Source organism: Heterocephalus glaber, unplaced genomic scaffold, assembly GCF_053883595.1.
Source record: "Heterocephalus glaber isolate CG9 unplaced genomic scaffold, H.glaber_assembly_v1.0 deba00000594, whole genome shotgun sequence".
Lineage (NCBI taxonomy): Eukaryota > Metazoa > Chordata > Mammalia > Rodentia > Bathyergidae > Heterocephalus > Heterocephalus glaber.
Genome location: NW_028258151.1, coordinates 23776067 through 23791230, shown reverse-complemented (window position 1 = coordinate 23791230; position 15164 = coordinate 23776067).

The following is a 15164-nucleotide window of genomic DNA, read 5'->3' as shown; positions in this document are numbered from 1 at the left end:
CTTTCAAAAAAAGGACTCTTCCTAATGGCAGACTAGCATAACAGAGAGTGTATAAACCTACAGACATGCTAGCCAAAATAGATGGTCAAGAGCAAGAGAAATAAAGGAAATCTCCCAGGGTAAGACAAGAAGCACTCAAAGGCATAGTCATAAGCAAAAGCTGATATTGTAACCTACAGATGCATAACTTGGTCTTAGTTGTAGGCATTAATGACTACGGATAAATGTTGTAATGTTCACCCAGAGATGGCAGATTTTCCTAATTTGCCTAACTCACAAAAAATGAAGAGATAGAACAGAAAACCTTGCCATATTAAACCTTCAACCTCAAAGAGCTGCCCTTTCCATGACAAAAAAAAAACAAAACGAAAACAAAAAACTAGAATATATTTGTTTGCTGACTCAGATAAAAATAAAGGAAGCCTGTCACATGGCAAGATTACAGGTGAAAAGTTGCCCTTGGGACAGCGACACTCCAAGTCCCAGTGCTGTAACTGAACTTACACTATTAGCATTGTGTGAAAATCTCACCTAAAGAATTAACATTAAAACTGTTCTAGGAACATTGAAACCCACAGAAATAAAAAACTAAAACAAAATACTCTTTCCAGGCATTCCCAAAATAGAGGCTACATGGACTTTCTGCTGGAGATAAGCTCATAGTAACAGTGACAAAATTTGAGAAACTAAGCCAGCATAAAAGAGAACTACCAGTACAGTAAACAAAAGAGTGAAAATACTAGGACCTGGACCTAGTAGGACAATCTAAAGAGGCAGCTATTGATTAAAGGCTTTTTTAAAAAGAAGAAAATTTTAAAATCCATAGTAAGAAAAGAGGACAGTACAAGGAGAGAAAAAAAGAGATTTGAAAGAAAAAAGCAAACCTAAAACAAATATAGTCCTAATAGGATACTAGACACAGGAGAAAATTAATAAACTCAGAGATAAAGCTGATAGCCAGCAGGGGAATAGCTGGGTCAAATGCAACCTCTAATCCTAGTTTTTTGAGGACTCTCCATATGATTTCCACAGTGGTTGCACCAGTCTACACTCCAACCAACAGTGGAGAAGAAGTCCTTTTTCCCCACAACCCCACCAGCAATTGTTATTGGTTGATTTCTTGATAGCAGCCATTCTTTCTACAAAAGCACCATACCCCAGCAATATATGTGCACCCATGTTTATAGTGGCACAGTTTGTAATAGCTATCTTGGAAACAGACCAAATGCCCATTGACTGATGACTGGATAAAGATGCGGTTGTTGGTTTTTTTAAACATCAAATGGAGTACTACTCAGCCATAAAAATGATAAACTAGAGACATTTATAGCTAAATGGATGCACACTGAGATCATACTCTTAAGTGAAACAAACAGGACACATGTGTGTAAATACCAAATAGTTTCTCTGATGTGAGAAACTGAAATTGTAAATGAGGACCAACATGTATAATAGATAATGTGAAATAGGAAGAAAAGGGGCAAAGGGGAAGGGGAAGTAAGGAGGAAAGGAAAGAAGGGAAAGAAAAAAATATGAAAAAAGAAGGAAAAAACAGAAACAAAGTTTTTGTAAATAGGGAGGGGTGAAGGTGTGGAAGAGAGGGAAGGAGAATGGGGAAAAAATAAGAACCAAGATACATCATGTACAGATACAAATTCCCAATCATGAATGTGATCATAATGTATACCTAAAATGTACCAATAAACTTAATGAATAAAAAAGATAAAGCTGAGGAAATTACCTAAAACACATGGCCGAGAACAGAGGGCAAATACAAATGAGCAGTTAGAAAATATGAAGGCTGGACTAAGAAAAATCCAGCACAAAGAATATCAGGCAGTGTTTTAGTCACCTTCCTCTTCACTGACAAAATATGCGACACCCACAACTTAGAGGAGAGATTTATTTTGGCTCATAGTTCGGTCCATGGTTGTCTGGCTCCCAAGGAAAAACAGCATGGTGGACAGGTGTGGCAGAGAAGAAGAGGCTCTTTTCAGGGCAGCCAGGAAGCAGAGAGAGAAAGGAGGAAATGTGGAGGGAGATCAAGTCTTCCATGCCATGTGCCCAGTGACCTGCCTTTTCCAAACAGATCCCGTTTCCTAACAGCATGTCAGCTATGAGCCCCCTTAACCCAACCATCTTTCACAAGCCTCACTTCTGAGCACATTAAGTTCTTGCGGGGCATCTAGATATAAAAGGCAGCCATACTACATAGTTGTAAAGGCAACCATTCACAAAAAATTCAATATAAATGGCATTACTTGGATTTTTTTATAACGTGCTAGCATTTATTTCATAAAAATTCTAGAGGTGAGACAAGGGAAAAATAGAGGAAAAAATTTAGGAAAAAAGATAATAGCCAAGAAATTGCTAAAATTAAAGAAAGACACAAGTTATCAAACCAAAAAAGTACTTATCATATTATGACAAAGTCATAATACATACAAAAAAACGAACAGCTAATGAAGGAAAGGAAAATATTGTGAGAAAAATGAAAAATACTGAAGACAATGAAAAATACAAAAAAACAAACAAATAAAATAGCTTCCCTGAAAAGTAATGAAAAATCAAAATAACTGAAGACTCTGTCAACAACAATCCAAGCCAGAAAATAATGAAACAGTAGCTTCAAACCACAGAAGCAATAGCTCTGTCACTTCAAAATTCTAAAAACCCAGATAAAATTTCATTCAACACTACAGTATAGTTTGTTCACACAGTGGGTTTTCACAATGGAGAGAGGGTTGTGATGCATCATTAGATGATTAAAACCAAAATAAACAACAACAAGCAAACCAATATTTTTATATTAAGAAGGAAGCAAAAGTATCTACTCAACTTTACAGTAATTGTATATAAAATATTGGAAGAGAACCCAGGAAAAAATACACTTGTTTACTTGTAGAGAAAGAGGAGAGCTAAGTGGATGAGGACAAGTGTTAAGAGCATCATCCTGATTGTACTTAGAAGGAGAATAGCTGAGTCAAATGGAATTTCTAGCTTTAATTTTCTGGTGAATCTCTCTACTGATTTCCATTTCCACCAACAATTCAGAAGGGTTCCTTTTTCCCCACAGCCTCGCCAACGTTGGTTATTATTTGATTCTTTGATGGTGGCTATCTTTTCCAGGGTAAGACAGAATCAGTGTTGTTTTAATTTGCACTTCTCTAATGGTCAGAGATGGTGAACATTTTGCATTCACTGGCCATTTATACTTCTTCTGAAAAGAGTCTTTCCATTTCAGTTGGCCATTTTTTAAATTGGGTTTTTTATTTTGAAGGGTCTATTTTTTTTGTTTCTTATATATTCTAGTTGTTAGCCCTTGTCCAAGGAATAGTTGACAAATTTTTTTTTCCATTCTGCAGATTGTCTCTTCACTCTGCTGGTTGTGTCCTTTGCTATACAGAGCCTTTTAACTTTGAAATAATTTTATTTGTTGATTCTTAATATTATTTCTTGTGCAATTAAGATTCTCTTTAGAAAATCTTGCCTGTTCCTATGTCCCCAAGAGTTTTACCTATTTTATTTTGTACTTGATTAAGAATTTCTATTTTAACATCTAGATCTTTGACCTATTTTGATTTTAGTTTAGTACATGATGAAAGATAAGGGTCCAGACTTATTCTTCTGCACATGTATAGTCAGTTTCCCCAGCACCATTTGTTAAAGAGGTTGTCTTTCCTCCAGTGTTTGTTTTTGACTCTTTGTCAAAGATAAGATATCTGAATGTTCCTGGGGTTGTTTCTTCATCCTCTCTTCTGTTCCATTGATCTGAATGTCTGTTTTTGTGCCAGTACTATGCTTTTAAAAAAAAAAATCACTGTATCTTTGTAATATAACTTAAAATTCAGGATTGTGATGCCCCCTGCTTTACTTTTGTTGCCTAAGATTTTTTTTCTATTTTTTATGTCTTCTGATTCCATATGAATTTTAGAATTTTTTTTCTAATTCTGTGAGAAATGCTATTGGTATTCTGATTGATAATGAAAATGCACAAATCTTAAGTGTACATTCACTGAGATTTAACAAATTCATACAGCCATTTATCCCAAACTCTATCAAGCTATAATACGTTGCTATCACCCTAGAAAGTTCCTTCTTGCTCCTTTCAGTCATTCTTTGCTTTTGTTACCTAAGATTTCTTTCTATTCTGATCTCTTCTTTGGCCCATTGCTCAGAGGCAACAAATGGTCTGATTTTCATACACCATAGATTAATTTTACCTTTTATAGAATTTCTTGTAAATGGAATCATGCATCCACTTGGCAGAACTGTTGCCTCTTACTTACAAGCTTACATAGGAGAGTGTAGGGACAGTTTAAACCTTCTGGCCTCTCATGATAATAGAATCTGACACTGTTGCCGCTCTCCTGGCCACCTGATGCAGCAGCTAGGTACGTGAGGCCCTTGGTGAAAATGCCAGGCCACCATTCACTGGAGTCAAAGGGAAGTGGAAATTGTAGAGTAGGTCTTCATAAAATGTATGCAGGAAATAGAAGCTCGCCAATCCTACTGTAGAACATGTAAACATCTGTCTGAATAGTTTTGGACATCAATCTTATGAAATAAACTTGCAACTATTTTATTGTTTGACAGCTCTTTTGTTTTGCACACCTGCATCCTTTTTGTTATTCTAGAACTACACTAAAAGTGTATGTTTAGTGAAAAATTAAATGTGAGATGTCAGTGTCTCAACACAATTGATAATGAAAGTACACAAATTGTGCTTAGTGTTTACTACTCAGTAAAGGTGTTGTAGTGACATCACTGGCCACTTGAAGACCAAAAGGTACAAACCTGCTTCTGAAAAAGGGTTAGCATCATCTACTTAAAACTTAGGGAATATTTAAAGAACAATGTGCCCACAGACAGTGATTACAGACAATAAATGCGCTTATAAGTCACTTCATAAAGCACACCTGTCACTCGGATTGGTGAAATATTTCCCTAAATGAATTTTGTTTGTTTTCAAGTTCAAGTTTGTCATGCACATTTGTAAAAGGGGAGTGGGCCCACTTTGCCTGTGTATCCCTGAGTCTGTGGCTCTCCATGCATCCAGCGTCCAGTGAAACATGGTGTTCATGATAGAGGCAACATGGGTAGAGATGGTGGCTAGGCTTGGGCTAGGGCCTCTGTTTCTAGAGCTGCCAAAACCCACTCAGATTTTTTCAAATCAAACAACTGTGCTAACACTTTCAAGTAACTCCTCCAAGAATACCTTGGCTGGCCCCAGTCAAGATAAGGCCACCACCAAAGCAAGTAGTAGTATCCTGAAGTCACCTGACAGTCTCGGTGTGATCTTGTTTCCCTTTGTGCAGCTCTATTGTCAAGAGACTCAGGCCCCAAAACATCTTCACTTCCCCTTCTTCTAAACCCAACTGGCATCTAAAAGCCCAGGGTGGTAAGGAAAAAGCAGATCTTCATCAAATCTGCTAATTCCGTATCTTATTTTATTAACACAGAAAATGTTGAGAATCCTGAACGTGATTGAAGAATACATGAAAGGTTTGACCGGATGATGAATGTCAATACTAAATATAGAATTTCATGAACAAGATAAAGAGACCACATAAATATTAGCTAAAGATGATTTACATGAATGTGGCTTAAAAAACATAGACCCTTAATATTTTACCTAGAAACAAATAATAAATTTTATCTCATCGAGAGTAATGGAATGGAGATTCAATTTTCATGTGCCTCTTTCAATCTATAAGATCATAAAACAGGTATAATAAAAAGCTTTCATAATTCTATTTACATGTACATTACAAAAAATTTTCAGGTATTACTGTAAATCCTCCACGTATTATTTCAGCAATACTAATTGAATGCTATTATACTCCAGATAACATTTTACATTTGAAGTTACCATTATTTCCTTGGGAACTGGGGTCTTCCTGGGACAATGATGGGTGGTTGCAATCTATCCCAAACCCAAGAATAATGAGTAATTCTTGCTTATGTACTTACAGAGCTTAATAGTAGACATCTTCCATCACCTATTTCTGTTCAACAAGAACATTAGGTTCCTCCAGCTAAACTGATTTTAAAAAGTAGAATGAATCACACTGACCTCAGCTAATTTCAAAATGCTACTTTTTATTTCTCCATATGTTGAATACTTCTTAAAATCTAAAAAAATGATCTTTGAAGGTAGACTTGACAAATGTTGAAATAAAAAGGGAAATACAGTATGTGAAGGAGCCAAACTGTAAAGTGTTTGGGGAGTGAAGACTGGAATCTAACTTGCATTAAATTTACAAAAAACTTTTATACTCTTCCATAAATAAATTTTAATGAAGTTTTTAATGAATCAGAATAACCACATTTGGAACACGCTCTGTTTTAATCAATATTTTCAATTTATTAGAACTTGGCCCTAAATCTAGTATGAGATTGATTCTGGAAAGTTAAACCTTTACACAGAAACCTTTTTAAAACTTGATACTCCCCACAGTCTTTTGTTTGCTTGGTCACACACGGTTCTTAGATGTCCTAGTATCTAAGACGGCCATAGTAGTCCTGATACACAAAGTAATTTGTTTCCATCTTTAGAAACCCTTGCCAGAGCTGCCAAACTCAACAGATCCAAAGCTGTATGTGGTCCCCTTTGCTTCCCACCAAATGTCGTACATCTATATTGAATTCCACATTGTGTTCATATATTTATGCTTGATTTACAGTAACTTCTCATGTTATAGAATTGACATGTACTGAACACAGACTGTAAATAAAAAACACTCAATAGCTGAGAGCAAAGCAAATTGACTCCATTAGTAGAATATCACAGTTAAATGATGCCAGTTTCATATTCCATGGGAACTTGATACTTGAAGTAGAAAACCACTTTGTTTATTTTGGCAGTACTGCAGATTGGACCCAGGACCTTCACACTGAGCTGCATCTCCATCTCCAGCTGTTCTTATTTTGAGACATTATCCCACCAAGTCACTCAGTTACCCAGTCTGGGCTCAAACTTGAGAGCCTCTTGCTTCAGTCTCCCAGAGTGCTGAGGTTACAAGTATGTGGACCTTGGAGCTTTTAATATCTCTAGTCATTCATCACATCCTGTAATCACAGCTTAGTTATTTTCTGACATTGGGTTCTTTTAATCCAACTCATGGGTTAAAGGAAAGCTTTGGAAGTCCATTCTGTCTGAAGTAAAACATGTGACTTTATTTTGAATGCTACCAAAAGTGCACTTATACGATGATGATAAATTTATTTGACATCGATAATATAAATACAAATTTTGGTGAAGCATAGCATCATTGTAAAAACAATGTTCTTACTGAATGAAAGCAGCCTATGCAGTAAAATTGAACTTGGAATTGGTTAGGTGCATATATATATATATATATATATATATATATATATATATGCCATCATGTATTAACAAGCTGCAGTGTTCTACCAATAAAAGTAGAAGCTGTAGTTGTCAGAATTTACAAACACACACGCATACACATGCAGAGAGAGAGAGAGAGAGACAGACAGACAGAGAGAGAGAGAGAAAGAAGGGAGAGGGAGAAACACAGAGAGAACTACCAAGTTTTTTTAGAAAGCTAATGTTGAATTTCCAAAAATCTTGGAATCTTGGCATGGTGATAGACATTGATCCCCATGATCAATCAGATCTCAGAAAATTTTGTCTTTAAATTACTACAAATCAACCTAAGTGTCCTTTAATGAACTGAACTTTTACTCATTTAGAAATGAGAGCTCGGGCCAGGGATTTAGCTCAGTAGTTCCGCCGCTTGCCCCACAAGCACAAGGTCCCGAGTTCAATCCCCGGTACCAAAAAAAAAAAAAAAAAGAAAAAAGAAAGAAATGAGAGCTCCACAAACTGATTCAATTTCATTTAAAAATGGTTGGAAATATTGAAGGTAGTATACAATGAATGGGAACCTACCAAAATGCAGCTTTTAATCTTATGGAAGACTATCATTAATAAAAACTAAAGCTTCAATCAAGCATGGTGGCACATGTTTGTAATTCCAGCCTGCAAAAGGCTGAAGCAGGAGGATTGCCATAAGTTGGAGGCCAGCCTTGGCTACATAGTGAGTTCAAGGTCAGCCTGAACCACATAGGGACACCCTGTCTCAAAAAAAAAAAAAAAGAGAGAGAGAGATTATACACAAGATAAAAATTAAAATATAGGGCCAGGGATTCAGCTAAGTGGTTCGGCATCTGCCTCGCAAGTGCAAGGTCCCGAGTTCAATCTCTGATATAAAAAAATTAAAATATATTCTTATTAAAGAAAACATGAAACTAAACAAAGTAATGATAAATCAAGGAATATACGAGATTTGATTTGGAAGATTGGTAATTGACCTTGGAATATCTAAATGTCTAAAAGGCTGATTGGATAGGGATTCTATTTTTGATTAGATAAATTGCTATTATGGGATGGAATGACATAAGTTTCAGAAAATCTATAAATTTTTAGCATCTAAATTTGGTAAGATTTACAAAGAATGAAAGACTCTTATGGCAGATTTTTAAAATATTTGTCAAAAATTACTCTGAATGGAAATGGAGAACAGTGTCTGTGAAATACTCCGGCTGAAATATTCAGTTATTTCAATTAAAAAATAAAATTGAAACTATTCCCCACCCAGCATGAATTGCCCTGATTTTTTCAGTTACTTCCAAATGTGTCAAATAGGATATTTTTTCGAGAATATTTTTTAGTTACAAAGAAAAGTCAATTGAGGGGCTGGGGATTTAGCTCAGTGGCACGTACCTGCCTCGCAAGCGCAAGGTCCTGAGTTCAATCCCCATACCAAAAAACAAAAAACAAAACAAAACAAAACACCGCCAAAAAGTCAATTGGTATTTGAAGAATTTCACACTCATTAACCACAATTATAACTCTGAAGATCCTAGGAATATTATGAAGAAAGCACAAAAATATCAAAATATATAGAAAAAGTATACGCTTTAGAAAAATACTAGTGACAGTAAATTAGAGTTAAGCATGGCTAAGAGTGAATACTTGGAGTGAAGAGGATGTTGAGGGAGTGAAGCAACTCCTGTGTGAGTAGCTGTGCATTGTAGTGGACACATGATGTCAGACATCTGTCCATACCCATAAAATGTGCACCTCTGAGACAGAGCCTGAATGCGAACTGTGGACACTGGAGATGATGACACATCAGTGTGAATGCATCAAGTGCCCCCACTGTCACTCTGCTGTGGGATGTGGATAACGGAAGAGGCCTTGCATGTATGGGGGTACCCAGGAGTTCTCTGTCCTTTCCACTTTGTTTTACTGTGGACCTTAAACTGCTCTTACAAAGTAAAGTATATTTTAAAAATATTAATGTATAAACCAATGAAGTTTCTTAATGTATAATGACCTACTAAATAAATTTGTAGAAATGCAAGCTAGAAAAATTTTATGATACAGATCGGGCTTGGGTTCTAGCTCAGTTATATGCCTAGAATGCTCAAGGCCCTGGGTCCAATCCTCAGCATCAGAAAGAAAAAAAGACAATCACATTAACGAAATTTTATCATCATTTTTATATTGTATAACATTATGACACCAAATTAATTTTTGGAAGCTCATTTTGTTACTTAAGTGTCACAATTACACTATAACATTTTTTCAGTAATATATTTAATGTAAAAATGACTAAAAAACGGATTAAAGAACAAAAGTAGCTATTCTGATTATGTTATTTTTAATGATCATAAGGCAATATATTGATATAAAGCCAACTTTTTGTATTTGTGTACAATGTATGTTATTTTCAATATATTAGAAATAATTCTTGAAAATATTTCAGTAGATAAGTTTTCTAATTCCACCTATATAACAAAACCTTTCTTAGCCAACAAATATTTCAAAATATATATAGCAAAATATTTTATTTTATTTATTTATTTTATTTTTATTTTTATTTTTTTCTGGTACCGGGGGATCAAACTTGGGACCTTGTGCTTGCCAGGCAGGCGCCAGAACCACTGAGCTAAATCTCCAGCCCCTGAAAGCTTTTTGTCTTTTTTTTTTTGGCACTGGGGATCAAACTCAGGTCCTTGTGCTTGCGCAGCAGGTGGCGAAACCACTGAGCTAAATCCCCGGCCCTATAGCAAAATATTTTATTACTCCTTCATCCTCTCAAAATGTGCTGTCCTCCTATTTTTGAAGACAGTTAAAAGAAAGCAGTGTTTTAAAAAAGGCTGACAGCAATATTTTGAGCAAACATAATGGAATAATAAAGGGATTTTTTAAAAGTTAAAAAAATTTTTCAAGTTAATAAAAAAAAAGTTTTGTGGTATAGGTGATCAAACCCAAGGCCTCAGGCATGCTAAGCATGAGGTCTACCATTGAGCTACACTCCCAGCCTCAGTCACGAAATATTTTTCCCCTTCTTTTTTTTTTTTTTTTTTGTACTGGGGATTGAACTTGGGACCTTGAGCTTTCGAGGCAGGCGGCAGAACCACTGAGCTAAATCCTCAGCCCCCTTCATTCTTTTTTGTATTGGTTATAAAGTCTAACAGGTTTAAATCTGGCAGACTTGCACATGCACTTAAAATACTTTGAAAAGCATGATGCTCAAATCACTTCTCTGTCCTACCCTTCCCCCAACAGGAGATGCTTGAAAAGACACAACTCCTGTAGAGTATTCAGCATAGTGCAAGAGAGAAAGCCAGTGCCATTGGCCCAGTTCCCTGATCTTAAAAGAAAAGTTTGTTCTACAACAGGCTCCATGAACCTGTCTGTGGGAATCATTTGAAGAACCTTAGTCCCTGGGTGCACATTTCTGAGGGGAAAGTCCAGAATCTGCATTTTGAAAGGCATCTCAGGAGATCTGGATGGGGAGTCAGTGGGCCCACTGAACAAGGCAACTGCTAAAATCTCCTCTGAATGAATCTCTATGGCCCATAAGTGTCTGCCTATGTCCTGAAAAGCTGGGACGTGGCTGTCACTCAGCATTTCTGAGCACCTCCTCTGTGCTGCCCAAGACACCAGGCTGTAGAACACAGCCTCGCAGCCACATGCAGCTCATAGCTGCAGGAGAGGAGGTCATTTCTGTAGATTTGTGTGCAGGATTTTCCCTTTCCTAATGAAGCTTCCACTCATCCCAGCCCTCTTTGGGGAGGAAAACATGTCCAGACTTGCATTGTTGAAGATGAAGAACTGACAGGGGAACTCCTAGCCCCCACAGAGGCTAGCCTCAGATGAAACATTGCACTTGTCATTTGCAAAGTGAAGAATGAAATGTGAGACATCCCTAGACGTGGTCCGTAGTATGTAAGTGTATTCACATCTATTTCTTTTTGTTTTTTAGCCCTTAAATATTTATTGTGCTTTTCTCCCATTAAACAAGCTGTATAGGTTTGATACAGAGAAGTTCAAAAACACAAAAAAAGGGAAAGAAGAAAAGTAAACAAAAAGAAAATACCACCTTCAAGAGAAAGTTAATGAATGTGAACAGTGGTTCCTATACTCTCTTGCATTTATGTGCTTTTAAAAAACAAAAGTGGAATTCTGTTATATTTTAATTGTCTAACAATTATTTTCATGGACATGTACAAGAAATGTTTCTTAACTGGATCTTTCTATTGGCATTTTTACCAGAGATAAAGATCTCAAAGTAGTTTTGTTAATGGAGGGACAGTTGAGATGTCTCATTAAAATTCGGCTGCACTCTGTTTGTCAAGGTTTATTTATGTTTTCCTGAAAATCAATGGCTCCCACTAACAAGAAGCATCCATTCCTGCCCCACAGCAAGCACATGATGAGTTAAATGGCCACTCCTTCCTCTTATAACGAACACCACGAATTCTGGCTGAGATGCCTCAGCTGTCCTGAAGGGCAAGATTTGAAAATTAAATTTCACTTACACATTTTCATGAACCAAGAGTCAAAATCAGAGGACAATCTTCTGTGTCCTGTTGAATTTGGGAAGAAAGTGCAAATATGGCCTGTTTTGAACAAAAGTTGCTGGGTCCTAGAAGCCTTCTCACTTCTCAGACCCAAGGACGGCCTTTGAGGTTCACATGAAAACTAAGCCACTGCTGAGAACATCTGGTCTCATTTGTCTACAGTTCAGCAACTCCAGCTCATCAGCACTGATTATGATATTGGAAAACAACACACTGGTGACAGCAGCAGACATAAAACTCATTCATGTCTCTTCTACTACTGTGGATTGCTGGCTAATTGCTCTCAGTCATTAAGCTAGAAGAGGCATACCAGGGGGAACACAAAATAGAACATAGAGAACAGGATGATTTGATTATCTCTCACATTTCTCCTTCCTTTGTAGTTAATTGACAAACACGTCTTTCTCCGCCTTATCTCTTTGTTGAGGTCATATCAGCAAGAATCTGCCCTCCAGTTTATGTAAAACTACCTAAATAATTCATAACACAGAAAAGCCTATCAACTTTCTCCCATGCCTCATTGCTCATGAATAATTAGCAATGACATAGCTGAAAAACAGAAAGAGAGAGGTAAAAAAAACTATCCAAATTTAACAGAGGTTAACCTTCTGCCATGCTTTGTATATTTGTAAGAAGCTCGTCAATCATCACTGCCCCATTTACAAGAATATTTGGTCTTTTGCAAGAACATGGCTTCTGAACACATTCTTGTGTGTCAGCCTTTTATACATTTCTCTGAAGCAGTTACCTATCTGTCAGCGGTGTGCTCTTTATGCTCCACAGGGCAAGGCACGGGACCCAGGGCTGTGTGGCCACAGCATGGTTTGAAGCCACACAGATCTGAGTTCTAATCTGCCCACTATCCGAGCAAATGCAGACAAGTGTCTGCATCTAGTTTCTCATATATAAAACAGGGACCATGAACTGTGCATGGTGGTGCACGCCTGTAATCCCAGCATTCTGGGAAGCTGAAGTGGGATGGTTTGAGAGTTCAAGCTCAGCTTGGGAAATTTAGTAACTTAGCGAGGCCTTGTCCCAAAATTTTAAAAAGGGATGAAACTGTATCTCAGGGCAAAGGTGCTGGGTTCAGTCCCCAGTCAACCAACCAACAACCAACCAAAATCAAAATGCTTGCCATGTTGTTGAGCAGTTGTGAGGTGATGTAAGTAAAACAGCAGAACAGTACTAAATCAGCAGCGGTGCCTAATTGCTTCTGTGTCCAGCTGAAGAGGTACTGGTCAGGAACTGGTCAATTACTCCCCAGATAATTCATGGCTCCTTATTTGTAGATTCACCAATACATATCACTTTCATCTGTGAGGCCAACTTTTGCCAAGTAAAATAGTGGTTTTTCTTTCTCTTTGCTTTGCTTTTTAAACACCTGGAAGTGACTTTTCTTCCTGCTTCTGATTCCAAAAACATGATGGAATTTTACAGTATTCTAACACTTACCTTTATGTAAAGTCAAATGCAGTCATGACCACAGTTGTGGTCATAACCATGAAGGAAGCCCCTCAGTGAACACAGGCGTTACATTACGTGGTTGTCTTTATTTCTGTACCCATCACTTTCTCTTCTTACCCTTAGCTTTATCTATTATGTGTTGCTAAAGAAGATTGCTTTTAAAAGATATATTGTTTTTATTCAGTGTTGGGCTTCCAAATTCATCTTCAAAATTCAGTATTTAATATTTGCAAACATGTATATATACTGTATATGTGTATGTATTATATATGCATACATGTATGCCCATAAACATATATATATAAAATAAATATTACATCTTTCTCACACACATACAAGAAATTTTGAGAATGCTGAGGGGGTGATGGGGTGGACAGCACAGAGGTGGAGGAAGGGGTGAATGCTCAGCCAAGAGAAGCTATAATGGCCTCCTAGAATTGAGACCTACAATTGAGAATCACACTGGGTTAACTACTTGAAATGGTATCTGTCTGAAAACTAGTTTCTGATTGTGGGATTAAACAGCAAATGAAAAATAAATTTCCCAAGCGAGATATTGCTATTTCAAATCTTCTGTTGCAAATGATAGGGATGAGCATACTATGGTGTATTCAGGCACAGTGTAAATCAAAACACATGTCTATAGCTGGAACAAAAGGATTAGGACCATTTAAGTGGATTCCACTAGAATGAGTGTGACACCAAGCTTAAGTAATTGTAAATAATCACCCTAACGTAAGTTACATGAAGGACATCCAAGGAACAAAAGGCGTTGTATTTAACTCAGTTTTCTTAAAAAATGAAAAATGCACAGACTTGATGGTTTTGTGAACAAACATCACCAGATGTTAGACGCTGCACTGGAGGACAAGGACACAAAGCCCATCCTTTCCTTGACCAGTGCCTCCAACTGTCTCCTTCCTGCTCCCTCTTCTGCTCTATCCCCAGCAGCTATACCCCCTCCCAGGGAAAGTGCCTATTGACTGATATGGAAAGCCACAGTGCACCTAAAGCTCAAGACTTCAAAAACCATGCTTCTCTTTATTTATTACAGTTTCCATGGTAAGAGGAAAACAAAAGACAACTGGGTTTAAAACAAACAACAGTAAAAGAAGCCACACCTCTTAAGCAGGCAAACCTTAGAGAAACAGCTACACAGCCCCACACAGACAATGCTGCGTTCTTGTGTTCTTGTGCTCCGCCCATGGGGGATGACTCTTACTGGCACTGGTTATGTGTAGACACAAACTGAAGATCAAAAAGCTATTCTTAGAAGCTACTAACATATATATATATATATATATATATATATATATATTTTTTTTTTTTTTTTTTTTTTTTTTTTTTAGATTTCTGCTGCCAAGTTTCTCTTTCAATTTACCTTCAGAAATCAGTCAATGAAATCTTTTTTGGGACCTCCTGGGCTCCTAAATCAAAGTAATTGGGAACAAGTGCAGGTCAGACTGCTGGCTGATTTCATCAAACAGGGACTTAGAATTTGGGCTGGGACTCTAGGCCAGCTCTGTCCTTTGGGACAGAGTTAGCATGCACAAAACTCTAGGTGGTTGAGTTCTCTATCATCTGTGGCAGGTAACTGCAAAGCTAGGTCCCTCTATACTCAAGAAACCAGGGCCACCATTTTTAGTTACTGACATAATAGTATACTTCCCCACTGTGACCTCAATCCTTACTTTGTCACCTTCCCCTTGCATTCAAGTGTCTATGTCAATCACAGCACTTTACTTTCCCTTTTTACAAAGGCTCCAAATAGCAAGTGGTTAGTTCCCACAACTATCCAT